The 26,975-nt window shown below is 48.7% G+C and overlaps 1 long non-coding RNA gene across 1 annotated transcript in view; it reads left to right on the top strand.

The window, feature by feature from the left end:
• Window positions 1-24,852, top strand: part of LOC144690615 (uncharacterized) — an 89,722-nt gene extending 64,870 nt beyond the window's left edge. The window contains exons 2-3 of the long non-coding RNA XR_013578919.1: window positions 23,329-23,483; window positions 24,561-24,852. This is a non-coding gene — a long non-coding RNA (uncharacterized LOC144690615). The remainder of the gene's footprint in view (window positions 1-23,328; window positions 23,484-24,560) is intronic.
• Window positions 24,853-26,975: the final 2,123 nt, after the last annotated feature.

The raw sequence follows: 26,975 nt of genomic DNA on the forward strand, positions 1-26,975 counted from the left end.
TCAGACAGTGTCTGGCATCTACACCTCTCTCAGACAGTGCCTGATGTCTACACCTCTCTCAGACAATGTCTGGCATCTACACCTCTCTCAGACAGTGCCTGGCATCTACACCTCTCTCAGACAGTGTCTGGTGTCAACACCTCTCTCAGACAGTGTCTGGCATCTACACCTCTCTCAGACAGTGCCTGACATCTATACCTCCCTCAGATAGTGCCTGGCGCATACTGCAATATTCAGTCGGCACACAGATATATGCCACTCTCTCCGATGCGTAAAACAGCATTAGAATTTTGGCATAATTTTTTGAAATCTGTTGATGTGATAGAAAAACTAAATTTCCATCTCCATGACAATTTGGTACCATGTTGTGAGTATTAATTGGCTGGGGGAGGTGTTAAGTGTATGCAACACATGCTTACCACATCGAAACTGTAACCCAACTGAGGGTACAACATTCTGCATAATGAACAGAAAAAATATTCTAATTTACCTCTGGGAATCACAGCACCAAACTGTTATTAATGTATCTATTTAATAAAATCATGACCATTCACAAGTATTAGAATGTTGCGTGTTCCTGATTGCCTCAGTTCCCAGTCTGTAATTGTAACCAATAATTATTGGCTGAGAAGATGCGTGGAGTTCAATATTTCTGTCATACATGTAATTGTTAGAAATCGTTTGAATATTTTTTGTAGTAAATTTGAATTATGTTGGTCTATTCTTAACAGCAGTAATGACTCTTGATGGTAAATATGTCTCACATTATGAGTGACTGCATAAAAAATCCCTGTCTAATGGGGTGTCATTAAAACATAATGTGTTAAATTGGCATTGGGCAGCAAGGCACGACAGGCAAAGGCAAACCAGCAAAGATTTTACATTCTGCTTGATTTCCTTCTGCATGTACTTCAATATAAAAGATGATTGGCGGAGTGTCAATTGGTGACTGATTCGCTATGATTATCAATCGAGACTGTCTTCACTGGCACATGGTTTACAAATACTACAGTTATGACCCTCGTACTAAAGCAATGGGCTGAGTTTTCTGTTCTGGAGACTAAGTGCGGTGGTGGATGGGCTTAGTGGCACATTTCCTGCTGGGAGGCAAGGCGGGAAATCAGGCCCGATTTCACGCTTAGAAGCTCGTTAATTATACATCAGCAAATAGCTCCCTGAATCACCTGGCGGGGTGGGCACAGATTCATCTGCCCCGCCATTACCTAATGGGGTCAAAGGTCTGGGCGTCATATTTAAACGCCACCCGAACACACACATTCCTCTCAGCAGGCTAGCTGTGTGCAGGAAACTTCTTGATATGGCTCCACCGAGGAAGAAAGCTGCTCCCAGGTTCAGTAATGACTCCCTTGAGGCCCTCATCCGTGGAGCACCAGGGTGTCCGCTACCCGAGGGATGGCTCCAGGAGACCCGCCAGCCTCCCCTTGCCGGCCTGGGAGCCGGTTGGAAGGGGGGTCAGCTTGTCGGGCACCCACGTGAGAAACACCATCCAGTGCAGGAAGAGGATAAATGATCCCATCCGCTCCTCCAGTGTAAGTCAACCTTCAGCTCACTCCAATCTCACACTCTCATCATGCACTCAGAGGGTTACACTGCTCAGGGATCTCACACAATATTAGTGGGGGAGACATCAGCACTAATTGTCTCACTTTAACATCACCAGCATCTCATCTATCATGCTGCACAAACTCCATCCTCAGCCCTAACTGGGGAGGGCTCAGCACACACAGCAGGTGTGCATGCTTCCCAACCTCTCCTCCATCTCTTCTCATCACTTTCCACTTCATTTGTCCCCATGCAGTCTAAGTTTGTACACAACCGGAGGGTGGTATCCCAAATGGGAGGAGGGATGGCGGACGTCCAGGAGTTGTGCCAGTTTGAGGAAGGTGCCCTCGAGCTGGGAGGTGAGCACAAAGATCGCTCCTGTGGGGAAGGTGAGATCGGCCTCTCCCAGAAAGCCAGTACAGATGAGCTCTCCATGAGTTGATCACATCCTGATAATCACAGTGGGCAGAATTTTATGTCCCGTGGAGGGGACTTGATCGGGCGTAAAATTGCACGAGAAGATATCAGGCAAGCGTCCCGACGCTATCACTCACTCGCGTGATATTTCACTCGGCGGGCGCACGCGAAAGCTGGAAGCACGCCTGCCGGCAATTAATAAGGCAATCAAGGTCCTTAATGGCGCAATTGTCTCCAATTTTTCATGGCCCGTCCAACATGATGGTTGTCAGGCTGGTGAATTGGCCAGGCGGACTTTACATTTTTCATCAAACCTCATCCAAGGGCAGGATGAGATTTCTGTTGTGAAATAAAACAAAAGTAAAAATCTGTGGACAGCATTTTTAACAGCTATATTTTCAAGCGCCTGATTGTGATGCATGGACATTATTTTTTTCCGCTTTGTAAACTTTGTTTGATGATTTTCAGGTCTGGAGCTCCCTGAGGCAGCTGCCTGCTTTCAGAGATCTTTCTTGCAGCGCTCACCTGTGCCCACGGAAAGGTCATCGCCCGCCCTCTTCCCGCCCCCACCCCAGCAGCGCTGAGCATTTCAGTGTGCACTTCACGCTGGCAGGGCTGTTAATTGGCCAGCCAGTGTGAAATCGTGGTCGGGGGCTGATCGTGATCGGCGGTCCGTTTCCCAATGTCTCTCGGGCCCACCAATTGCGCACCCGTCAAGGGTAAAATTCAGGCCAGTGAGCGACGTGCAATGTTGTATCCTGCCTGCTTATGGCTTAAATTTATCTTGTCTTTCTTACAGGCACCAGCAGGCCCAGACAGATCTCCAGAGGAGGATGCTGAGGATACATCAGAGGAAAAACAGTCACTGCATTCACCTGTACCCTCCACCAGTGCAGATACACACACCCCGGCGGCTCATAGACATGGATTAGGCTCGGGGTCACATTCTGCAGAACACCTCACAGACACACAGTCTCCACAGCAGTCGGAAGCAGCGACAGCCTAGGTCTCTGGCACTCTGGGGATTGCTAGAGAACAAGTGCCCGCTGAGTCCCAGTCAGGTGATGAGCTGCTGCAAGTGGCCATACCTAACATGCTGCAGATGCAAAGACTGGCGGCGGAAAATCAGATAGTTACAAGAGGCAGCCAACAGACTAGGGCAAAAGATGGAGAAGCCCGTCTGTGTTCCGTACGATGTTGTAGCTCCAACATGCGATTGCCTCAAGGTCTCCACAGGAAATCTAGCAGCCTGGCTAGCTTCATTGAGTGTGGACTTCACATCATGATGAGCTTTACTGCAGAGGGCATCTGTCACCTCACTGATGCATTTATACGTTGAAGACCGTGAAATGCCACATAGGGCCCCTGTAGGTCCCTGGAAGGATCCACAGGCAAAAAAATTAAGCGTGGTGTTGACTTCAGGGGCACTAGCAGGTGATGATCTCCCACTCCTTGTGGCATTATGCTCCCGCAGAATATGGCAGAATGATTCCTTGACAAGTGCAGACGTGCACAGCATTGTCTGTCGCTCATCTCCAGGTAGGAAAATTTTCTACAGTTGACTCTTGGTCGTGTGAGTCACCTCCATGGGATGGCTCTAACCTCCTTGTCCTCTGGGTGTCGCTAAGGCTCCACTGGACCATGGACCTGAGGCTGGGCCTCCTCTCGAAGCTGGGCTAGGCAGCAGCTTATCCTCCTTCTCAATTAGAAGAACTGTCGGCAAGAAGGCAGCATTGAGCACTGACTCCATTAGTCAATCCTCCTTTTGCCTGTGGACTGATAGATGTAACAGATTAATGAACACTGAGTAAATATAGTAGATCCTCACTCGCACACAGAAAGCCATTGTCATGCCCTGAAGCTGCATCTGCGCTACTAGCTTTTTGCTGATACAGCCTTGTAGCTGAGACACACACTCACAGATCTAGGTGACCAAGATGCCAACCCTGGTACTTGACATCTCTATCCCACAGAGCTTGGTAGAGATTTGGATTTATTCATGAAATGTGCCACCTTACCAAAAGGCACTCCTGCAATCTCTGATCTCGCATGCTGATTAAGCTTAACTTGCACTGATGATAAAAGCAAAATACTGTGGATGCTGGAAATCTGAAATAAAAATATATTAAATGCTGACAAACTCAGCAGGTCTGGCAGCATCTGTGGAGAGAGAAACAGGTTTAATGTTTTGAGTCCCGATGACTCTTCTTCAGAGCTAAAGAGGAGTAAGAAATGTGATGGATTTTATACAGTATAAGAGGGGGTGGGATGGGTGGGGCAAAATAGATGGTCAGGGATAGGTGGAAGCTAAGCAGAGGTTCACAACGATATCATGGACACATGACAGAGTGAGTGTTAATGGTAGTGGTAAGGATGAAAGAAGGTGCTGATTGTAGTATAAAGGTAAGATAGCAGAATGTGTTAATAGCAGAACGAGAGTCAGCGCTCTGTGAAGTCACAACATAGAAACCATTGACAAATGGCCCTCTGGGCGGAGGGGGGGAAGGGGAGGGACTGTGCAGTTGTGGGGGGAGAGATTGAGGAAAAAAGCAGTTAAAAATGAATGAATAAATAAAAGTAAATAAATAATAAAAATGAAAATAAATGGAATTGGCCCACTAAATGCTGTAGAGGGCACATGCATTGACATCCTCATGTCTTCCTTTTTCCTGAACCAAGAGTACCCCATCCCCGACCACAGTGGTTGACAGGGCCCTCATCCGTGTCCGACCCATCTCCCGCACCTCTGCCCTCACACCTTCCTCTCCCTCCCAGAACCATGATAGGGTCCTCCTTGTCCTCACTTTTCACCCCACCTACCTCTGCATTCAAAGGATTATCCTCCGCCATTTCTGCCAACTCCAGCATGATGCCACCACCAAACGCGTTTCCCCCTCACCCTCCACCCCTCCCCCCCATTAGCATTGCGTAGGGACCATTCCCTCCGGGACACCTTGGTCCACACCCCAATCACACCCAACTCTTCATGCCCTTCCCTCGGCACCTTCCCATGCAATCGCAGAAAGTGCAACACCTGCCCCATTACCTCCTCCCTCCTCACCGTCAAGGGCCCAAACACTCCTTTCAGCACTTCACTTGCACTTCCCTCAGTTTGGTCTACTGCATTCACTGCTCCCAATGCAGTCTCCTCTATACTGGGGAGACTAAATGTAGACTGGGTGACCACTTTGCGGAACACCTTTGGTCTGTCCGCAAGCATGACCCAGACACACCACCCTGCTCTCATGCCCACATCTCCGTCCTTGGCCTGCTGCAATGTTCCAGTGAAGCTCAATGCAATCTGGAGGAATAGCACCTCATCTTCTGATTAGGCACTTTACAGCCTTTCGGACTTAACATTGAGTTCAACAACTTCAGACCAACTCTCCTCCATCTCTACTCTTTCTTTAATTTCAATTTTAATTTTAATTTTTATTCTTATTTATTTTCATGTTTATTTTTCATTTATTTATTTTTATCTATTCATTCATTTCTTTATCCTTTCCCCCTTACACCGTCACCCACCCCTACAAGGCCATCTGTCACTTGTTTCCATGTTGTGCTTTCACCTTTTTCTATGAACACATTCTGCCACTCTCAGCAATTTCTTTAACCCTTACCACACCCGCTGTCTTGTGTCCACGCCATCTTTGTCAGTCTCTCCTTAGCCCCCACTTATTGCCGACCTTCTATCCACTTCACCTGCTCCAGCTCCTCTTAAACAGTATAAATTCCTTCACAGAGAGGAACACAGTTAACGTTTCGAGTCCGTATGACTCTTCAACAGTGGGTCCCCCCTTGCCAGAGCCAGGTTGTGGAGAGCGCAGCATACAGCCACAATCAGTGACAGCTGCTCTGGGGGGTATTGTAGTGCGCCCCCTGAACGGTCCAGGCATTAGAAGTGTATCTTCACGAGACTTATGGTTCTCTCTATCACCGCCCTTGTGGAGGCAAGATTCTTATTATGACGCTGCTCTACCTCTGTTCTTGGGTGACGGAGAGGCATCATAGGCCACCTTTTCAATGGATAGCCCTTGTCACCCAGCGGTCATCCACCCAGTCAGGGTGGAGCACTGAATAGCCTCAGCGTCTGTCGGTGTCTGAGGATATAAGCATCATGGGAGCTGCCAGGGTACTTTGCACAGACTTGCAGAATCTGCATCCTCTGCACGTTCATGGAGTGGAAGCCCTTTCTGATGACAAAGGCACCCGGCTCACCCTCTGGCGCCTTAATAGCCACATGTGTACAGTCTATTGCACCCTGGATTCGGGGGAAGCCAGCAATCACTGCAAACCCTCTGGCTGGCTCAGCCTGGCTGGCCTCAATGGGCCCTTAAATGAAGCCTGGAAATGCTAAGAATGAAGCTCAGAATAGAGATGAAGCTTTCAAGTTCAAATAAACAACCAGCAGCAAACTATCCCTAAACTCCTCACTACTCACAATGGCGATGCTGTTGGCCCATTTTATCCCACCCTTGGACGAGGTTTTGCAAAATGTGGGCTGCCCGCCTGTTTTGCTTGTGCGGCGAGCACAAAATCACATGGGCAACATAAAATCGGCTTCAATTGGGTTTTTAATGGCGTTAAGAGGCCTTTTGATGGTGGATTGGGCTTCGACTCCTGTTCGTGCCCGCCGATCTGAATATTGCGCGTGTGCGGGATGATGTCGAGACCCTCGCCCGACATCTTCTTGTCTCTCTATCCCTCTCACTCTGAGATGGATGCCCACAACATTGAGTAGAGGCACATGATGTGACATCTGCGAGAATTTGGGAGGGATGGGGAACATGGTGCGGTGCTTGATTGACCACAGAATAACTCATCAGGCAGAAGAGGCAAACACAAAAGGAGAAGTGGAATGGGTGCAACTCTATTTATGTTGCTGGAAATTATGTACATCTTGCATCCTTTGTGCTCCTCATACTTCTTGATCATCCTAACCCTACCGCTATGTTTTGGTGCATCCCCAACATCTAAAGCAGAGGTGGAGGCAGCCTGCTGACTGTAGAGTCAGGCATCCTCTGGAGGCCCGAGACCTGGAGGACCCTGGCTTGTTTTGGGTCTCCTGTGGGGCAGGTGCACTCCTCCCGGCCTGTGGAGCTGGAGCTGACGGGGTCACAGGCAGAGGGGATTGGGATTGGCTGGACACTCTCGAAGTCACCTGGGTGGATGGCCCCAAAGTGCCCAGCTGCTGCTCTTGTCCCTTTGTAAGCTGAGGACCCCTGGTTGACTCCTTGAGGAGAAGAGGAACCAGGAGTGAGAACAAGATGCTCTGGCCCCTCTCGCTTAGCCACTGCTAGATGCCACCAATGCCCACATCGTTGGAGTGCAGCTCCTGCAGCAGCACATAACCTGCGTCCTGGACCAAGGTATCCATGGTGACCACAGTCCTACCAGTGTTGACCTTATTGCACTGGCATGTCGGTGCTATGACCTCAGAGCAAATGTGACAGACTCCCCCATCTAATGTAATCTGCTGCCTGCATCTGATAATCCTGCTTGATATTCCCGTGTCTATCATTGCAGCTCCAACATCTGTGTTAGGGCTGAGCCCACATGCTCATCATCTGACCGGGACTCAGCAGAATCCTGGCACCCAGCAGCCCTCCGAGTGCCAGCGACCTTGGATTGGCCTGCCTTCACCTGCTGTGGACCAGGATCAGCGCTGCACTCACCAGATTGTGTGACCAAGCCTGCTCTAGGTCTGGGTTCCGCCAAGGTGTGTGTCTCTGTGCTGTGGAGGGTGTGGGTGAGCACTGTGATGGATCTTCTCACACTGAGTCCTCAGGATGCTCATCCGAGGCGGTTTCAGGGCTGCGGCTCAGAGGCTGGCTCCCAGTGCCCCTCGGGCATTTTACACCGGTGCCCATCAAAGAGAGTAGAGAGAATTATTGAATAGCTACAGACTTCAAAACATTACGATGCACTCACAGTGTCGCTGTCTGAAGGATCAACTGGTGTGGGGTCCTCACTTAAGTCTGAGCCACTGATCTCACCGTCGCTGCAGGCACAGTCCCGTTCCTCTCCGGGGTGCTCAGCAGCATACTCCTCATAGGGACAGAGGACCTTGAGATCTGGCAGCCAAACACCCGTCTGGGGTCTCCCCTTTTATTGTGGGTGAGCTTGTCCTGGATAGCGACAGGTGGAGACTACGAGCAGGGCACATGCCAAGACAGGCTGGTGTGGGTGCTGAGTGAACCCGTGTACATGATGAGGATGTGAGCCCAGATGGAGATGCCAGGGTGTGTATGAGAGAGCCAGTGGTGATGTCGCTTGTGCTGGTAGTGTGTGAGGTCCCTGTGGAGTGTCAGCCTGCGAGTGTCTGATGGGCTTGTGAGAGTGTGAGTTGAGAGTGATGAGAAGGTTGACTCACCCTGGCGGAATGGATGAGATCATTCATCCTTTTTCTGCACTGGATGGCCGATCTTCAATGAGGTGTGTGGTGCCCTGGCCACCTCCTCCCAAGTTGGAGTGGTGAGTTTGATGGACCTCTTTCGGGCATCACAGGAGTAGAGGATGTCCTGGTGCTCTCCCACGGTGTCCAGAAGTCCCAGCGCTCTGTCGCTGAACTTGGGGGCACTTGCAGTTGTATCCTATAACGGCACAGCATTTACAAGTGTTGAGTTTCAACAGTTTAAGAGCCTTAACGGTACCACTCATGTGAAAACTTCATCCTTTCTCAAAAAGACTAGCTGAAAGAGCGGTTCAAACATTCAAGCCAGGCATGAAAATGTTAACTGGAGATTCCTTGGCAACAAAGCTTTCTTTTTCATTTCAGGACCACTCCTCACACAACAACAGGTGGCACATCTGCGGAATTATTGATGAACCGCTGTCTCAGTACGAGATTGAGCTTTATAATGATGAATTTAGGGGGGAAGGTGGAAAGGAGTCAGGGAAGTCAGAAAACTAGACAAGGTTGGCATAGTTGTGAGAGGAAGTTTACCGTAGGAGAGACGGTGTGTGTAAAGAACTTTGGAGAAGTACCAAAGTGGTTACTGGGTGAAATAAGTGCAGTGACTGGACCGCAATCTTACCATGTGAAGGTGAAAGACCGAGTCATTTGGAGACATGTGGGTCATCTAAGGAAGAGAGAAACAGGTCACCAAGAATTGACTCCACCAATGTTCATGGCCAAGTCAACGTTTCCTGTTGAGAGAACACAACCGAGTGCAGATGTGCCTGAAGTGCCTGTTGTACTTGCAAGAGTTGAGGAAACAGATTTGCAGGTGCCTGTTGAAGAACCTGATGTTCAGACAACTCCAGGAAAGAAGCTCCTAACAAAGCATCTGAAGCTGTAGAGCTGAGACATTCTACACACATAAGGAAACCCCCAGAAAGACTGAATTTGTAAACTATTTATCTGTGTAAGCAATTTGCTGTTTTGAGAAAATTGTAAATGTAAAATGTGCTTTCGATTAAAGGGCGGGGGGAATGCAGTAATTATGGTTTTATGTTATTTTAGGTAGTATACCTTTAAGAAGGGTGTTATAAAGGAAGATCACATGATCTTATGTAACCAATAGAGGAGTAGCATAGGCTACCTATGTAGTCAGTATTCTGTAGATAGTAGTCAGAAGCATGGAGACAGGGTGTGAGTTGAAAGCACACAAGTGTAGCTGCTGAGTACCTTGGTAAATAAACAGAATGTGTTCCACCTAAGAAATGTCTGCTGATCAACTTTGTCTATTGTACCCACTCAGCCATCCCAGAACAAGGGTGCAACCCAGATCCATAAGTCCCAACAAACTGGTGACTAGGATCCAACAGTTAGCCAAAGGTATGATATGAGGCAGTGGCTGGTAGATGGAGTTAAGTCACTGGTTAGCCATGATCTCAATGAATTGTGGGACAGGCTCGAGGGCCTTAATAGATCTACCCCTGTTTCTACGGGTGAATCGTTCCCACCCACCAGCGGTGGGAATCATGGCTGGCGGGGACGGAAGATGTGGCAGGAGTCCAAAAACCTGTTTCCGAACATCGGCAAATTAGGTCGGAATCATGTTCTCCCGACTTTCATGGTGGGCTAATGATGGGTCGACTTTCCTGCTGGTGAACATTGGGAAACTATTTTGCATCTCATGAATGCTCATTACCAGGCTAATAGACCAGGATCTTATGGCCCCAATGGATCATGCCCTCCACGAGTGGGAACTTACACCATTCTGTTTCACGTCTTAACAAACATGGTGTGCACCCAGTGAGGGAGACTTTCAGGGCTTACTGGCCAGTCAATGCTGCCAACACCATTGGTGAGGACCGCAGGAGATGGTACGCATGGGTGGGTGGAAGACACAAATTGGGGCGGAAGGCATGATTGGTGTGGGGGGGGCGATGGTGGGGGGCTGGTGTGCGTGGAATGAGCGGGGAAAGGGGTTGGGGGAAGAGTGTCTTATGAGGGGGTGGAGTTTGAAAAGTTACACGCGCCATCATTGAACCAAGGAAACTTACCAGGAAGGCAATGGTCTCGATGTCCGACTGCAAAACATCGAAGCAGGAGGAGGGTCCTCTCGGGTGGGTGGAGCTGAAGCTCAGCACAACTGGACAGCTAAAGGGAAACCCTAATAATCATGGGGACATTGTATGAGAGCTTTGTTCTTTTGAAATCCTCACTGTCTGGCGAAGGTCACGAGGCAGCAGGTCTGGCACAGAGGGTTCTGACAACCGTGAGATCCCAGCAAGGTGCAGATCTGCCTGCCTGTCTGAGGCATTCACCATTGGCTGCAGTCAGAGTTAGGAGTGAAGGGAGGGAGGGAGGTGGATGCCTTGAATGGTGAATGACAGCCAAGTCGTGTCCGAAAACCTCCATCCTCCCGGGGGAATGGCCATGCCTGACAAGGGCACACGTGGTTAGTCTTTCTATTGTGGCAAGGCAAAGGCCTCTTTATGGGGTCTCGAGGACAATCGAGGCAAGCGGAATAGTGTGAGAGGAAGGCTTCTCGCATATGTCCCTCATCACCCTTCTCAAAATGCGACGTCTCCATGCACAAGCATCTATTAGGGGAGGAACACTTGTCCTTTCCCCTGAGGATGTCCTTCACCTGGAAGGGGATGGAGTGCGTGTGACCATTAAAGCAACTAGCAGCAAGAATGAATCCAGGAGACTTCCAGTCAGTGCAAACTAATATATATTTACAAGTGCCAAACTATATACACCGATTGTCCACCTGTGCCACCAGTGTGCATTCAAAACCTCTTAATTTTTCTAACTCTACCACTATGCCTGAGTGCATCCCCGACATCTGCAGCAGAGGTGGAAGTAGCTTGCTGATTGCCTATGCCCTGTTGCCTCAGATGACTTTGGCAGACGTCCTCTGGAGGTCCGAGGCCTGGAGAGCCCCTGCCTGCTAAGGGTCTCTTGCTATGGGGCAGATGCATCTTCCTTGTCCTGACCAGCTGCAGTGATGGGGTCACAGGCAGAGGGGATTTGGGCAGCAGAACACCCTTGGAATTTCCTGGGTGATGGCCCGTGTGTCTCTGGCTGATGCTCCTCCTCCCTTTGGGTGCCCGAGGGCCCCTCCCTGGCTCCTTCAGATAAGGGGCACCTGGAGGAAGGTCAAGGTGCCCCATTCCTCTCTCGCCTAGTCACTGCTGAAACGCAGCCATGGCTAGGGCGATGGAATGCAGGTCGGAGCGCATATCCAGCAGGAACTGTGGGAAGAATTTTTGGGTTGGTGAGCGGGGGTGGGGCTCGCTCACCGATATGTAAAATGACGCACGGTGACAATGGGCGGGTGTCCCGATGTCACCACGCGTCATTTACATTTTCAGTTCGGCAGTCACACAGCTGAGTCGGCTGCACACCTGCCAAACTGTCAAAGGCCTATTAAGGCCATTTAAATATCAATTAAAACAATAACCTGAGCTGCCCATCCAACCACGGGTGGGATGAGGTTTCATGAAAGGTTTATTAATTAAATAAAGAATTTTCAAACATTTGATAAACATGTCCCAGCTCATGTGACACTGTCACATGAGGGGACATGTCTAAATAATTTTTTACTTTAATAAAAACTTTCATTCCGAACTTAATCTCCCTGAGGCAGCCCCGTGCCTTGGGGAGATTTCTGCGCTCCCTCGTGCACATGCATGAAAGAGCGCAGGCCCCGACTCAGTGAATCCCCACCCCACCGCCGGCACAGGGAGCGCTCAGCGCTTCCGGGCACGCGTCACGCTGGGTGGGCCTTAATTGGCCCGTCCACGTAAAATGGCGGTGCGGCCCCGATCGGAGGCGCCGATTGAGTTCGCCCCCGCCCCCGCCTGCCCCCACACAACCCTCCCCTGACGGGGGAATATTTCTGCCCTGTGTCTTTTGCTGGACTTGGGTCTCCAAGGCGGCTGCCACCGTTCCCATGGAGACCTCGAGGCACTTGCATTCCGCAGCCACAGCATTAGAGAGTATGCGGTGGCACTCTTCTTATCTCTCATGCCACTCTGTTGAGGGCCTCTGACAGTTCTGCCTGATGTTCCCCTGCATCTCCTTGAATCTGCAGCACATGTCCTAGGGCCGATTGTCGAGGCTCGTCATTTGACTCGGACTCTGCAGGGGCCTGTTCTCCAGTAGTCCTCCGAGTGACAGAGTCCTTGACTCTCACTGCCTCCCCCTGCTGCTGTGAAGACATGTCAGTGCAGTGACCACCAGTGAGTGACCCCAAGCCTACTCTTGATCTATGACCCATCGATGTGTGTGTCTCTGCGCGGGTGGAGGGTGAAGATAAATGCTGTGATGGCTCCACAGGTGTGAAAGGGTCCATTTCCTTCTCCGGGGTGAGCTAGGGGCTGGGGCTTTTGTCAAGAGAGGAGGCTGGTCTCTCCCTCTTCCTGCTGGCACCTGGAATGGGGAAGAGGACGAGTGATTGCCTAGGCTGGCTCGCACAGTACACACATCACGCACGCTTTTGTCCGAAGTTATCTCTTCTTCCTCACTGGATTGTTGGGAGCAGTCGACATCGCCATCAGTGCAGGTATGGCCTCTGTCCTCCCCTGCCAGCTCTGCATACCTCAAATTGCGTGAGGTGTCGCAGCTCCGCCAGTCGATCTCTCATCTTCTCCCTCTCTTTCCTGCTGTGGGCCATCTTGTCCTGCATCAAGACAGATGGATTGAGTGTGAGCACGCTGGATGAAAGAGCAGGTCAGAGGCCAGGAATCCTGCAGATAGCACCTCACCCCCTGCCTCCCCAAAGCCTGTCCACCATCTCCAAGGCACAAGTCAGGAGTGTGATGGAATACACTTGCCTGGATGGTTTCAGCTCCAACAACAATGAAGAAGCCTGACACCACCCAGGATCAAGTATCCCACTTAATTGGCACCCCACCCACCACCTTCAACACTAACTCCCTTCAGCAGCAACACAGTGGCGGTAGTGTGTACCACTTATAAGATGCACTGCAGCAACTCACCTAGGCTCCTTAGATAGCGTGTTCTGAACCCGCCACCTTTACCACCTAGAAGGACAAGGGAACATAGGAACCACCACCTGCAAGATTCCCTCCCAGCCACATGTCCCGACTTGGAGCTGCACCGCTGTCTCCTCACTGTCGCTGGGTCAAAATCCTGGAACTCCCTTCCTAACAGCACTGTGGGTGTACCTACACACATGGACTGCAGTGGTTCAAGAAGGCAGCTCACCACCACCTCCTGAAGGGCAACTAGGAATGGGCAACAAATGTTGGCCCAGCCAGCGGTGCTCACATCCTGTGAAAGATGAAAAAGAAATCAATGCTGATGTGAGTTTGGAGAGTAGAAGGTTCACATATCCTAGCGGAGTGGATGAGATCATTCAGTTTCCTGCACTGCAGGGTTTTCCTCTTTTGGACCCCATGGGCACTGACCAGGCTGGTGACCTCCTCCCAGGCCACTGTGGTCAGAGGGGAGCACCCTTTGCTCCCACCCCTCGGGAAGAGGACCTCCCTGTTCGGCCTGGAGGAGAATCTCCAGGGAGGCACCAGTGAAGTGTGGAGCCGGAGCTTGCTGCACTTCTCTCAGACATTTTCGGTTTCCGAAGGTCCTGGCACAATGACTGAATGGCTGTCCGGGTGCCCAGACACGGCGGGACAGCGTGTGACTTCCTGCCCGTCTCTTCACGAGATTTGATGTGAACCTCGCAGCTGCATAACTAATCAGGTGAACAACACAAGATTTGGCTCATCTGCCTCTCAGCCATACCCTCCCACCTCGCTGTCCAATGGAAGTCGCTCTGACTTCCCGCTTCCTCCGTCGGACTTAGTCCCCGAGGGGAAAGTTTCCGCCTATGTTCCTAATCCTTCCAATCAGATTTCTGCAGTTGCCACACTACCGACATGGCCCTTATCAAAATCACAGAGGGCATGTTATGGAGCTGTGAATGAGGTAAGGCATCCCTTTTCATCCTTTTCAGCTTCTTTGCAACCTTTGACAAAGCAGACCACACCAGCCTCCTCCAAACCTTCTCCCCCATTATGCCCTTGCCTAGATCCATTCTTATCCATCTAATCAAAGCCCAAAAATTACCTGGCACTGTTACCTTTGGGATCTCCAAGGGCTATAAGTTGTAGGGAAACATAGCAGCCAATTTGTGCACAGGCTGCGATGGAATGTTGTAAGGGGTGGAAGACTTTGGTTCTCTTTCTTTCCCAGTGAGGAAGCCCCTGAAATCTGCCTGGTCCAGTTCCTAATGTAATGGACCAATTACTCATGGTGTGAGTATACTTTGATTCAGCAAGAAAGAGATATTGATCTCTCATATTTATCATTCCACCTGCCCTCCACAAAGTCGAGAATCTCAAACAGATTGGATTAGAACTGTGATTCCCTAATTGAAAAACAAAGCACAAATACGTATACTGAAAAATATTCAAAACATGAACGTTAAAGAGATTGCCTATATCCCAAACAGCAGAGCCTTGTGTTCTTTATTTTTCTTTAATCAGTGGCAATACACATAGCAGAAGTTACCAGTCACATGCTGTACCTACACTGGGCTTTCATTTTAATCTGTGGAACATTCTGCAGTGTAAAAGGAAGTGTAACACATTTGCCTCGAGAATCCTTGCAAAATGAAAAACTATCGGTATCTTTCTCTGCTAATGAGTCCCACACATACCTGTGATAAAATTTAAAGCGTGGTATCTTGAGGAAGATGGAAATTAACTCTACTGTCACCAGACGATGTCCATGAAAGGAGAGAAATGAAAGTCATTAGAGATCAGCTCCATTCTTAGAGTTAGTAGGTGTCGTGTTTTTATAATGATATAAAGGTACCAATCACTCATAAGGTATTGTATAACCACTTTATGGGATCATCTATTTAAACCGGGCACACCAAGAACATATATACATGCAGAGTGAAAGCAGCAGAGCTATCTGCTGTGTGCTCTGCTCTGAAGCAAAAGTGAAACTAAAACAGGATCGCATGACACACTTCCCTTCTAGTGATATCATGCTGCAATCCCTTAAGGCATATTACAACAGGAAGATAGAATTTCAATTAGTTTTATGCCTGATTCAAATGGAATTGGCCAAATGTACCAGAAATTTTTAAAATTACTTCCAAATCTGCTCATGTTTGTGATTTCTAGGATCATTCAAGATTCACTTCGCCTGCTTCTGGGCATGCGCACAAAATGGCCTCGTCCCCAGGTCACAATTGTGAGATTCCACCCACTGTGCTGGTTTGGGAAGGCTCCTCAAGTTAACTAAATTTCTAAGATTCTAAGGCATGTTTTATAAGTTCCTTTATAAGGGGAAAGGGGAGGCGAGGGTATAGTGGTATTGTCACTGGACTGGTAATCCAGAGAGCTCTGAGGAATTGGGTTCGAATCCAGCCACAGCAGGTGGTGGAATTTGAATTTAAAAGATGCAATAAAAATCTAGAAATGAAAGTCTAATGGTGACCATGAAAAACCCATCTGGTTCACTAATGTCCTTTACCTGCTGTCTTTACACTATATGTGAATCCAGGCCCACAGCAATGTTGTTGACTCTTAAATGCCCTCTGAAATGGCCTAGCAAGCCACTCAGTTGTATCAAACCATTACAAAGACAATAAGGATGGATCACTTGGCATCGACTTAGGTACCAGAAATGACAACAGCTAACCTCTGCAGCTTGTGCCAAAATTTGGGAGAACTATCTCACAGACTAATCAAGCAACAGCCTGACATAGTCTTCCTCACGGAATCATACTTTACAACCAAAGTCCCAGGCACCACCATCACCATCCCTGGGTATGTCCTGTTCCACCGGCAGAACAAACCCAGCAGAGGTGGCAGCACAGTCATATACAGTCAGGAGAGAATTGCCTTGGGGGTCCTCAACATACATTACAGGCACTATGAAGTCTCATGGCATCAGGTCAAACATGGGCAAGGAAACATCCTGCTGCTTATCACATATCACCCTCCCCCAGCTGATGAATCATTACTCCTCCATGTTGAACACCACTTGAAGGAAACACTGAGGCTGGCAAGGACAAAGAATATTCTCTGGGTGGGGGACTTCAATGTCCATCATTGGCTTGGTAGCACAACTACTGACCGAGCTGGTCAAGTCCTAAAGAACATAGCTGCTAGACTGGGTCTGCGGCAGGTGGTGAGGGAACCAACAGGAGGGAAAAACATACTTCATCTCATCCTCACCAACATGCCTGCCAAAGATGCATCTGTCCATGACAGTATCAGTAGGAGTGACCACCACACAGTCATTGTGGAGAAGAAGTCCTGCCTTCACATTGAGGTATTGTGTTGTGCGGTACTACTAAATGGGACAGGCTTTGAATAGATCTAGCAGCTCAAAACTGGGCATCCATGAGGTGCTGTGAGCCAACAGCAGCAGTAGCCAAGCTGAACTCTACCACAATCCATAACCTCATGGCCTGGCAGATAGGGAATCCAACCTGGTTCAATGAAGAGTGCAGGAAGGCATGCCAGGAGCAGTACCAGGCATACCTAAAAATGAGGTGGCAACCTGATGAAGCTATAACGCAGGACTAGTTGCGTGCCAAACAGCATAAGCAGCAACAGATAGACAGAGACAAGCAATTCCACAACCAGCGGTTCAGTTCTAAGCTCTGTAGTCCTGCCACATCCAATCGTGAATGGTGGTGGACAATTAAACAATTCACTGGAGGAGGAGTCTCCTCAAATATCCCCATCCTCAATGATGGGGGGACCCAACGCATCAGTGCAAAAGGCAAGGCTGAAGCATTTGCAACAACCTTCAGCTAGAAGTGCCGAGTGGATGATCCATCTCGGTCTCCTCCAGAGGTCCCCAGCATCTCAAATGCCAGTCTTCAGGCAATTTGATTCACTCCACATGATATCAAGAAACAGCTGAAGGCACTGGATACTGCAAAGGCTATGGACCCTGGCAATATCCCAGCAATAGTGCTGAAGACTTGTGCTTCAAAACTTACCGTGCCCCTAGGCAAGCTGTTCCAGTACATCTACAACACTGGCATCTACCCGGCTATGTGGAAAATTGCCCAGGTATTTCCTGTACACCAAAAGCAGGACAAATCCAACCTGGCCAATTACTGCCCCATCTGTCTACTCTCAACCATCAGTAAAGTGATGGAAGGGGTCATCAACAGTGCTATCAAGCGGCACTTGCTTAGCAATAACCTGCTCACTGACGCTCAGTTTGGGTTCCACCAGGTCCACTCAGCTCCTGACCTCATTACAGCCTTGGTCCAAATGGACGAAAGAGCTGAACTTCAGAGGTGAGGTGAGAGTGACTGCCCTTGACATCAAGGCAGCAATTGACCAAGTGTGCCTCAGGGAGCCCCAGCAAAACTGGAGTCAATGGGAATCAGGGGGAAAACTCTTTGCTGGTTGGAGTCATACCTAACACAAAGGAGGATGGTTGCGATGGTTGGAGGTCAGTCATCTCAGCTCCAGGACATCACTGCAGGAGTTCCTCAGGGTAGTGTCCTAGGCCCAACCATCTTCAGCTGCTTCATCAATGACATTCTTTCCATCATAAGGTCAGAAGTGGGGCTGTTCGCTGATGATTGCACAATGTTCAGCACCATTCGTGACTCCTCAGATACTGAAGCAGTCCATGTCCAAATGCAGCAAGACCTGGACAATATCCAGGCTTGGGCTGACAAGTAGCAAGTAACATTCGTGCCACACAATTGCCAGGCAATGACATCTCCAACAATAGAGAATCTAACTATCGCACCTTGACATTCACTGAATCCCCCCTATCAACATCCTGGGGGTTACCATTGACCAGAAGCTTAACTGGACTAGCCATATAAATACTGTGGCTACAACAGCAGGTCAGAGGCTAGGAATCCTGTGGCATGTAACTCTCTTCCTGACTCCCCAAAGCCTGTCCACTATCTACAACGCACAAGTCAGGAGTGTGATGGAATGCTCTCCACTTGCCTGGATGACTGCAGCTCCCACAACACTCAAGAAGCTCGACACCATCCAGGAAAAAGCAGCGCGCTATATTGGCACCACATCCACAAACATTCACTCCCTCCACCACCGACGCACAGTAGCAGCAGTGTGTACCATCTACAAGATGCACTGCAGAAATTCACCAAGGCTCCTTAGACAGCACCTTCCAAACCCATGGCTGCTACCATCTAGAAGGACAAGGGCAGCAGATGCATGGAACGCCACCACCTACAAACTTCCCTCCAAGCCACTCACCATCTTGAATTGGAAATATATCACTATTCCTTCACTGACGCTGGGTCAAAATCATGGAACTCCCTAACAGCACTCTGGGTGTACCTACACCACATGGACTGCAACGGTTCAAGAAGGCAGCTCACCACCACCTTCTCAAGGGCAATTAGGGATGGGCAATAAATGCTGGCCCAGCCAGTGAAGCTCTCTGCCTTCAGGGAGCTTTCATTCAGCGCTCGCCTGCGCCTGCACTTACATCAGCGCTCGCCCTCCTCCCACCCCCACCCAGGCAGCGCTGAGCATTTAGGCATGCTCATCATGCTGTCAGGCTGTTAATTGGCCAGCCAGCGTGAAGTCAAGGTCGGGAGCCAATCACGGTGGGCAGTCCCCGGCCGCTCCTAGGCCCACTGCACACTGACCTAAAAACCCTGCCCCAGGTCTTCCTAACTCTCTTGTCGATCAATCTCACAAAGATTCAGATTAGATGTCAGTGAAATATCAGATTACCAAATCAGAGAGTCCAGGCTGTTAATTGCGATTAGCTTCCATTTTAGCGGGTCTCACCAAAGGGTCTTTCTCATCTATGATGGGGACACCTTCAGACCCCATTTTAAATTCAAAATGCTTATATGAATTTACTTAAAAATAGCTGAACAGGCAGTTAAGTAGCAGTTGTATAATTTAATCCCCCATTTAAAGGAGGGAGTGTCCAACTCCTCAAATGGACAAAAAAATGATAGGATAGAATTTCTGCTTCGGGTGAAGTTGGGAGATTGCTTTGATTAGATTAAAGTTCAAGATTCGGATACAATTAATTTGCATAATCACAAATGTAAACTATTCCATGAACCAGTGCAATTGAGCAGTGAAACAGAATGGGATTTTTTTTTGTTAAGCGCTCTTTAATGTATTTAAAAGGGCTAAATTGGTGGGGATTTAGTAAATCTGTCAAAAATGGGTTCATCACCAAAAATAATAATATTTTACAAAGGGTGTCCCATCTTCCAACCTGATTTTAAATTGCTGAAAATTGCTTTTTTAAAATAACTACTTGAACCATTTATTTGTTTTGTTGATGTATACTAGTCAGTTTCCTGATAAATTAATATTTTTTTAATTCACTTATGGGGCAACACCACTAACTCTCACACACATCCTCACATCTCCATCAGGCTCATACCCTCTTGAGTTTGCGTCCTTATCCTGTCCATGTCTCCGCTCACCACACAAACATTCCACACAGTGCCATGTGTCCTGCTCACACTCTCTCCATCTGTTTTCATGCAGGAGTAGCTGGCTCAAAGTAGCAGGGAGAGGTCCCAGACTGGGGGTGGCGTGGCCCACATTAGGCCCCTCACTCACTTTGAGGAGCGTGCCATCGCGCTGACTGGTGGGGGCATGGACTGTGCCTGTGGTGACGGTGAGGTCGGCGGCAAACACCCACGTGAGGATCCTGCACCACATCATCCCTCTCTCAGCGTAACACTAAGTGCTCTCTCTCTTGCTTTTGAATCTGCTGCCATGCACTAATTATCTCTACTTTGGTTCACAGGGAGCTCTGCCAAGTGACCTACACCCTCAGCCAGCCAGTCCCTCAGCTCCAGCGAAGAGGACACCTCCTCCATTGAAGAGCTATAAATAAGCAGCCTGGAAGACCCGTCCCAACGCTTACCCACACCCTCCACCAGCACAGAGACACACACCTTGGTGGGCCCTAGATCTAGAGCAGGCTCGGGTTCACAATCTGGTGGTCACCACATGGACACGTGTCTGTAACAGGATGAAGCAGGTTCAGCCGAGCTCCCTCACATTCGGAGGACTGCTGGGGGAGAGGCATCTGTGAGGTCCGAGTCAGATGATGGGCCCCTGGATTCGACCTTCCAACTCATTGTGGAGAGTCAGCAGAAAGGGGGAACATCATGCAGAGCTGTTGGAAGCCCTCAACAGAGTGGCACACGAGTCGGAGGAATGTGCCCACCTGCTCTCTGATGAAGTGGTGCCCACGTGTGGGTGTATGGAGGTCTCCATGGGGAGGATGGTGGATGCCATGGAGACCATGGTCCAGCAGAACGCAGAGATGCGCACAGACCTGCACTCCATCGCGGGAGCCACGGGTGAGTTCCTGCAGTGGCAACGTGAGAGGGAAACGGGGCACCTTGATGTCCCTCCAGGTGCTCCTTCACCTCAAGGAGTCAGGCCAGGGCACCTGGGCACCCAAAGGGAGGATGAGGGGCAGGTGGACACCCCTGCGTAATCCACTCAGGATTCTCAGAGGCTGTCCTCCCTCTCTGCTGACTCCCCTTTGCCTGTGACCCCTTCAACCTTGTCCTCTGTCACCACAGAGGGAGCAGCTGGCCCACAGGAGGACAGCCAAAGCAAGCCAGGACCCTCAAAGCCTCAGCTCTCCAGAGGGCACAAGCCGGAGTCATCAGAGGCAACAGGGCCGACCATTGCACAGGCTGTCTCCACCTCTGCTGCGGATGTCAGGGCAGCACCTAGAAGAAGTGGTAGGCTTAGAAAAGTTAAGAATTTCTGATCACAGTTGGTTGCACGGGTGAACACATTTCGCCACTTTATAATCTGAAAATATATTCACTTTACTGAATAATATTTAATGATGTCTTTCAGCTGCATTTATAGGCTTCGCAAGTCCTCCCCCTGCATTCCCCACCTCGCCCCCTCATTGGCAGTTCAGCTGCATGCAGCCGGACCATGAGTGACTCTGGAGGGAGAAGTGCGTGTGTGTGTGTGTGTGTGTGTGTGTTTGGTAGAACCTTTTGGAGCCTCAAGCAAGCACTCTCCCATGCACGTGGATCCTTCCTCCATCACACTCATCTCAATGTCCTGAGCATTTTCAATGCTGCCTGCTGGGGTTCTCTTTCAGTTGTCCATCTGAGCTGATCTGCATCTCCGCCCACCCACTGATCACACTCCCATGCAGCACCTGTGCCCGCCCAACACAAGGCTCTGCTCACTTTTGATTTCAGGAGCATGGTGGTTGTAAAGTATGTTTTCAGCTCCCCTGTCCCCTCCTCTCCCCAGTCACCCATGTCCTTCCACCCATCACTGTTGACTCCCTTGGCATCACCTTACACTTCCCCACTGTCACCTACCAACCAGAACCCTTTTCTTTCCAGGATGTCCAGGTGAATGTGCACATTCACCATCTTCCCAAGGATCCCACCCCCATCCACAGTGACTTCTCTGACCTCTTCCTTCCCACCACCAGGGCCCGTGTCTGCCTCCGAGTCCCCACCAACCACCCTCACTGTCCCTTCCACTGCGACTGTTGCACCCTCACCCTCCCACCCTACCACCTCACTCTGCACTTGGTCATTCTTACAATTCCCTCTGACCATGCTCACCCGCATTTCACTCCAGGAGGTAGTCATCAACTCCACAGTCCCCTCCCTTGCATGTTCAACAGGACATCACACCCCTACTCCTTCTTCCATCCATACCCCTTCCTCCACCCTTACTCCTTCCTCCCACTGGACTCCTTTACCCCGTCCCCCAGACTCCTTTCCCTCTCCGAACTCCTTTCTCCTTCCGAACTCCTTCCCCCCTATGAACTCCTTCCCCCCTACGAACTCCTTCCCCCCTACGAACTCATTCCCTTACACATGCCTCCTCAGTTGCTGCATTCTCCCCCTTTACACCCTCCTCCCCCCATACCCCTTCCCCCACCTCACACCCTCCCCTGACACCATTGTTACCCCGCTCCCAGTACACCTTCCTCTCTAAGTCAAACTTAGACCTTCCTCTCCACCCCCTCAACAATCATCCGTAGCAGACAATGGCCAAGACAGATGTCCCAAAGCAGATCCCAGACATCAACGGTGACCTTCCACCTTCTGTGAGCTGCTTCGCGGTGGAGCCATGTTGTTCAGAATCTGCCCAGCACACGACGCAGTGTTCCTCCATGGTCCAGTAGCTGTAGGGTTCCAGCATCTTCTGCTCCTTGGATGTCTGTGATCTGAGCAAGACCCTAACGGTAAGTCCCAGCTTCTGCATGTAACACTCGTCAAGCGTGCTGTGGGCCGGCCCACTTTCCTGCCGATGTGGATGGTAAATTTGACGTGGGGGTGTGATTCCAGCGAGCTGGTCTTATAATTAGATGCAGCTGTATTACAATGAAGTTCATAATGTGCAGCAGTGGGGAAGGCCATTGAGGGGCGGAGAGGACCATCGCAAACTCGTGAAACCAATTTTTGGCCTTCCTGCCATATTTTCCGTTCATGCCCGCCATGACGCCTGACGCCAATGGGGATGGAAAATTTCGACCATAGAGTGGGGACAATGGAGACATGCTTTCGCAACTCGGAGAAAAAGGCTTGTTTTTGGCACTGATTTCTTAAATTAATCCAATCCATATCTCTCGGAACCAAGGATGGCTGGTGCAGAAAAGTCCGCTAAAGTCTGATTCCTGGGTGATAAGCAAGTCTGCAGAATTGTGTCAATTAAAGAGGACGTTAAAAAGTTTGATCCCAAGAGCCACCATAACTCAAAGGCGTAGAAGATAAGGTGGGTCCAGGTGAGTGTCGGCGTCTCGACTGACTACGATTCAGGGAAGGAGAACTGGCTGGAGGACGATGTCTTTCAGAAGGCACAGATCCTTTTGCCTCAAGGTAAATCTCAATGAAAGAGCTGAAACTTTGTGCTCATGGCTGTTGCAAACTAATTATGTCTTTGAGACATGTTGAGGTTTTCTTTCTTCGTCCGTAGAGTCTCACGAAGTCCTCGAGGAGCAGAAGGAATCGACACACATGCAAATCATAAAATTTTGGGACACCTCATTAGAGAGTGACAGCAGTGCTGACGATGTACCCCTCACAACCCCACAAGTGAAGAGTGCATTGGAAGGTGTGACTGCGACCAAGGTACTTGTGCAGCTCTGTGCTCACTGTTTATCATTGTGTTTGTTGGATATTGTATTCACACACTCCTGCACGAACAATTATTTGCCTAAGCAAATAGTGCACGGAACTTGTCAGCCTGCTCATGCCAAAAATCCCAACAGCCTCGTCAATATCTAACTCCTCTTCCCTGATAGAAGGAGGAGGTTTCCTGAACATATGTCAGCCAGCGCAAGAAGTCGAGAAGCCTGATGTCCCAACATCTAGTGACCAAGAGTAATAAAGCTAGTACTTCCAGGGCAGCATTGCAGCTAGAGTATTGTGCGGAACCCGCCCAGAACTGAATAGACCTATTGGCCATTCAGGAGCCGGAGGCAGAGAAGGCAGCTCCAAAGCAGAAGCTGAAGGAGTTTTCCGGAATCAATTGAATGCCTCCAGGAAAGGTTGGAGGAGCTTTCGTGGTTCAACTGCAGGCTCCAGGACCAACTTTTAAGCACCTGCATGCAGCGTAATATGCATTTAGATAACTGCAACCCTGAAGCAACAGCTATCTTAGTGCTGAGCATTCATATAAGCATAAACATTTCACTCGCTTTCTGTTGCAGCCTGAGGACCACCACAATCATGTGTGGGGCACTGCAGCCCATGACCATGTCTTTCAGAGCAACAGCCCTACCCAGGCCTGCACAGATTGAAGCCATACCTGCACTGATTCACACGGTCGGGGCAAGCACACGGGCAGAGATGCTTTACACTCTAATAGATGGCAAGGTATGATTTTCTGCATGTTCCAGATAAAAACTTTGCAGGTTCATGCACAAAGCATCCTTAAAAGTGATGGACATCAGAGAGGGTGATACATGTCATCTGTCTTCAAGCAGTCTGTACACTGTAGTTTTGTCTGTATTACAGATCTTGTTTGCAGGCCCACTGATATGTTCCTTTTTTTCCCCCTACAGGTTCAATTGCAGGGCTGCCTGGAGCTCAGTGAGCGGCAGTGGGCGAGCGTGGCAGGCCAGAGGATAAACTCACTATTTGTTTAATTTTAACAGTTTCAGTGAGTCCAACCTAATGTTTTCCCTTTTCCTTTCCCATCTACAGCATGCTTCACTCATCGTTTGAAGAAGGAGGGGTTGAACGAGGATAAGGTCTCGAAGGAGCAAAGCAAGCTGATCAGTTATACAATAGAGAAAATAATAGATCTGAACCGTGAGCAAATTCAACCTGAAATTAATCAGCATTTTGATATTGTGCATGAGTTATTTCTGTTTTCTCACTTCTTTTCCAGGAATAAAGTTGTTGACCTTTTACTGAAACCTTCATTCTGAGGTTTTTTTTTTACCTTTGACCAATGAGGAATTTTAATTTTGTATGCTTGGCATTTTTCACAATAAAATTTGCACAGTTTTTATGCACACTTTCATCCTGACAACCTGCAGAATCATGTTTACTAATCTTGAGCATTTCAACCCAAAAATACATATTGGAAGGGGGAGTTATTGACATCAGTTGATGCTCAAGTCTGCACCAGCAATAAACGTGATAAATAAATGCACATAAGCAATAAATATAAACGAAATATGTAGAACAGCAAATAAACTGTAAAAATAACCAATTTGGACCACTACTAGCTACATCACTAGTATCACTGGTATTTCCTACTGACCTGCCACTGTTACTGGCACCACCATCTGGCTTACTGGTCCAATCACCACTATTAACTGGTCATTTCTACTATAATATTAGCTCTGAACTGTTTTATTTCCCAGTTCAGAACTGGTTCCAAATGGTACCAGTATGACTGGAACTTCCTCCTGTGGCCTGTCAAGTGCCTGAGTAGCACAAGATGCAGAGACCCTTCCCGAAAAGAGTCAACGTGGGGGGGGTCTCGCCAGCTCTCCAGCCCGCAGCTGACACCCTCACTACCTCCCACACAATCCAACCCTATATCACACTTACTGGCCCAACTTAAATATGACTGCCCTGGCTAACAATTCCCAGCAGGAGAAACCCCTGCATTGTCCTGAACTATCCACTGCTGGAGTGACAAATCAAACTCAGTAGTGTGGTTTAGCTAACAGGACAGCCAAATAAAAACAGATCCAACTCAATGCCAAATAATACTGGCAATTAATGTGGAGAATTTCTAAAACCAAACTATACAGACTTAAACCTCACCCACAGGCAACATCCTCAAACCCCTGTACACTCCTGATTACCTCACCCACAGTAAACATCCTTGTAACCTAGCACACACCATTCCCCCACCCTGAGAAACATCTCTGTACCCCTGCAACCCCCCCCAATTCCCCCCACCTGGTAAATATCTTCCTACACCCGGGCCTTCTGAACCACCTCCCACCCAGCCCACACTACAAATGCGAACACTGCTAATACTGTCCCTAGATCATGCAGTTGTTGTATTACACTGTCCCTGGATCATGCAGTTGTTGTATTACACTGTCCCTGGATCATGCAGTTGTTGTATTACACTGTCCCTGGATCATGCAGTTGTTGTATTACACTGTCTCTGGATCATGCAGTTATTGTATTATACCATCCCTGGATCATGCAGTTGCTGTATTGGGAGCAGGGATTCTGTAATTGCAGATTTTCAAAACAAGAAGTATAAATAAACTCGTGCGAAAAAAACCTCTCAAAGCTGTTCTAATTAGATGACAGGTTTTGCTGCTTATCTGTGCTGTGAAGTTTGTGTTGCTTCCTGAGCTCATTGCTTTCCACTTCAAACCTGGCATTTTATTTCAATGATCAATTTATACGACTGCCTTAAAGTGATTCTTTGATTCACTGTTCTTAATCTGAGCACTTTCATCGCTCTTTGTGCCTCTTCATGCCTTTGAATTGAATTTCAGTCCAAAGGACCCCTCTATCTACAAAAATAGTAGATACACAGTAAAAGGTTGCATGCAGAACGCAAGTTTAAGGTTACTGTGGCACCGAGAGGCTGCAATTACAAAGCTTAGCAAGCACAAATCCACATAGCCTCCAGCGTTCAGAGGAAGGGAAATAATAATGAGCTTCAGAGATGAATCAATGCTTGTTATTGCAGCTGTTTGTGGTTAGTGTGTACAACAGGCAATTAATATCACAAGGAACATCCACCATGTTAGACACGGAATAAAGGCAATTATTGTCGTTCAAGGGTATGATTACTTCAAAATAAGTGCCGGCTCCACCTCTCTGATGTAAAGTAATGCCCTGGCCCATTATACTAGATAGAAAACATTAGCAGGAAAAGGTTTGATTACACCACTTGCTAATTACAGATCGAATCATAAGCTGACAAATTAGTTTAAAATTATCTCAATCTCGTTAGTTAATATACAGAGGCCGACACAACTGTGCAGGAAAACTCTGAAGGTGTTTCTTGAAAGAACATGAGAGTGATAAGTAGACAGAACAGAATGAGTATGCATTAAAAGGTTGTTTCATTTCACCCGAAATGATTGGTGAAACAATATTTTTTTAATGAATGTTTACGCCTTAAGCAAAGGA

The sequence above is a fragment of the Cetorhinus maximus genome, chromosome 15, assembly GCF_964194155.1.
Source record: "Cetorhinus maximus chromosome 15, sCetMax3.hap1.1, whole genome shotgun sequence".
NCBI classification, from domain to species: domain Eukaryota; kingdom Metazoa; phylum Chordata; class Chondrichthyes; order Lamniformes; family Cetorhinidae; genus Cetorhinus; species Cetorhinus maximus.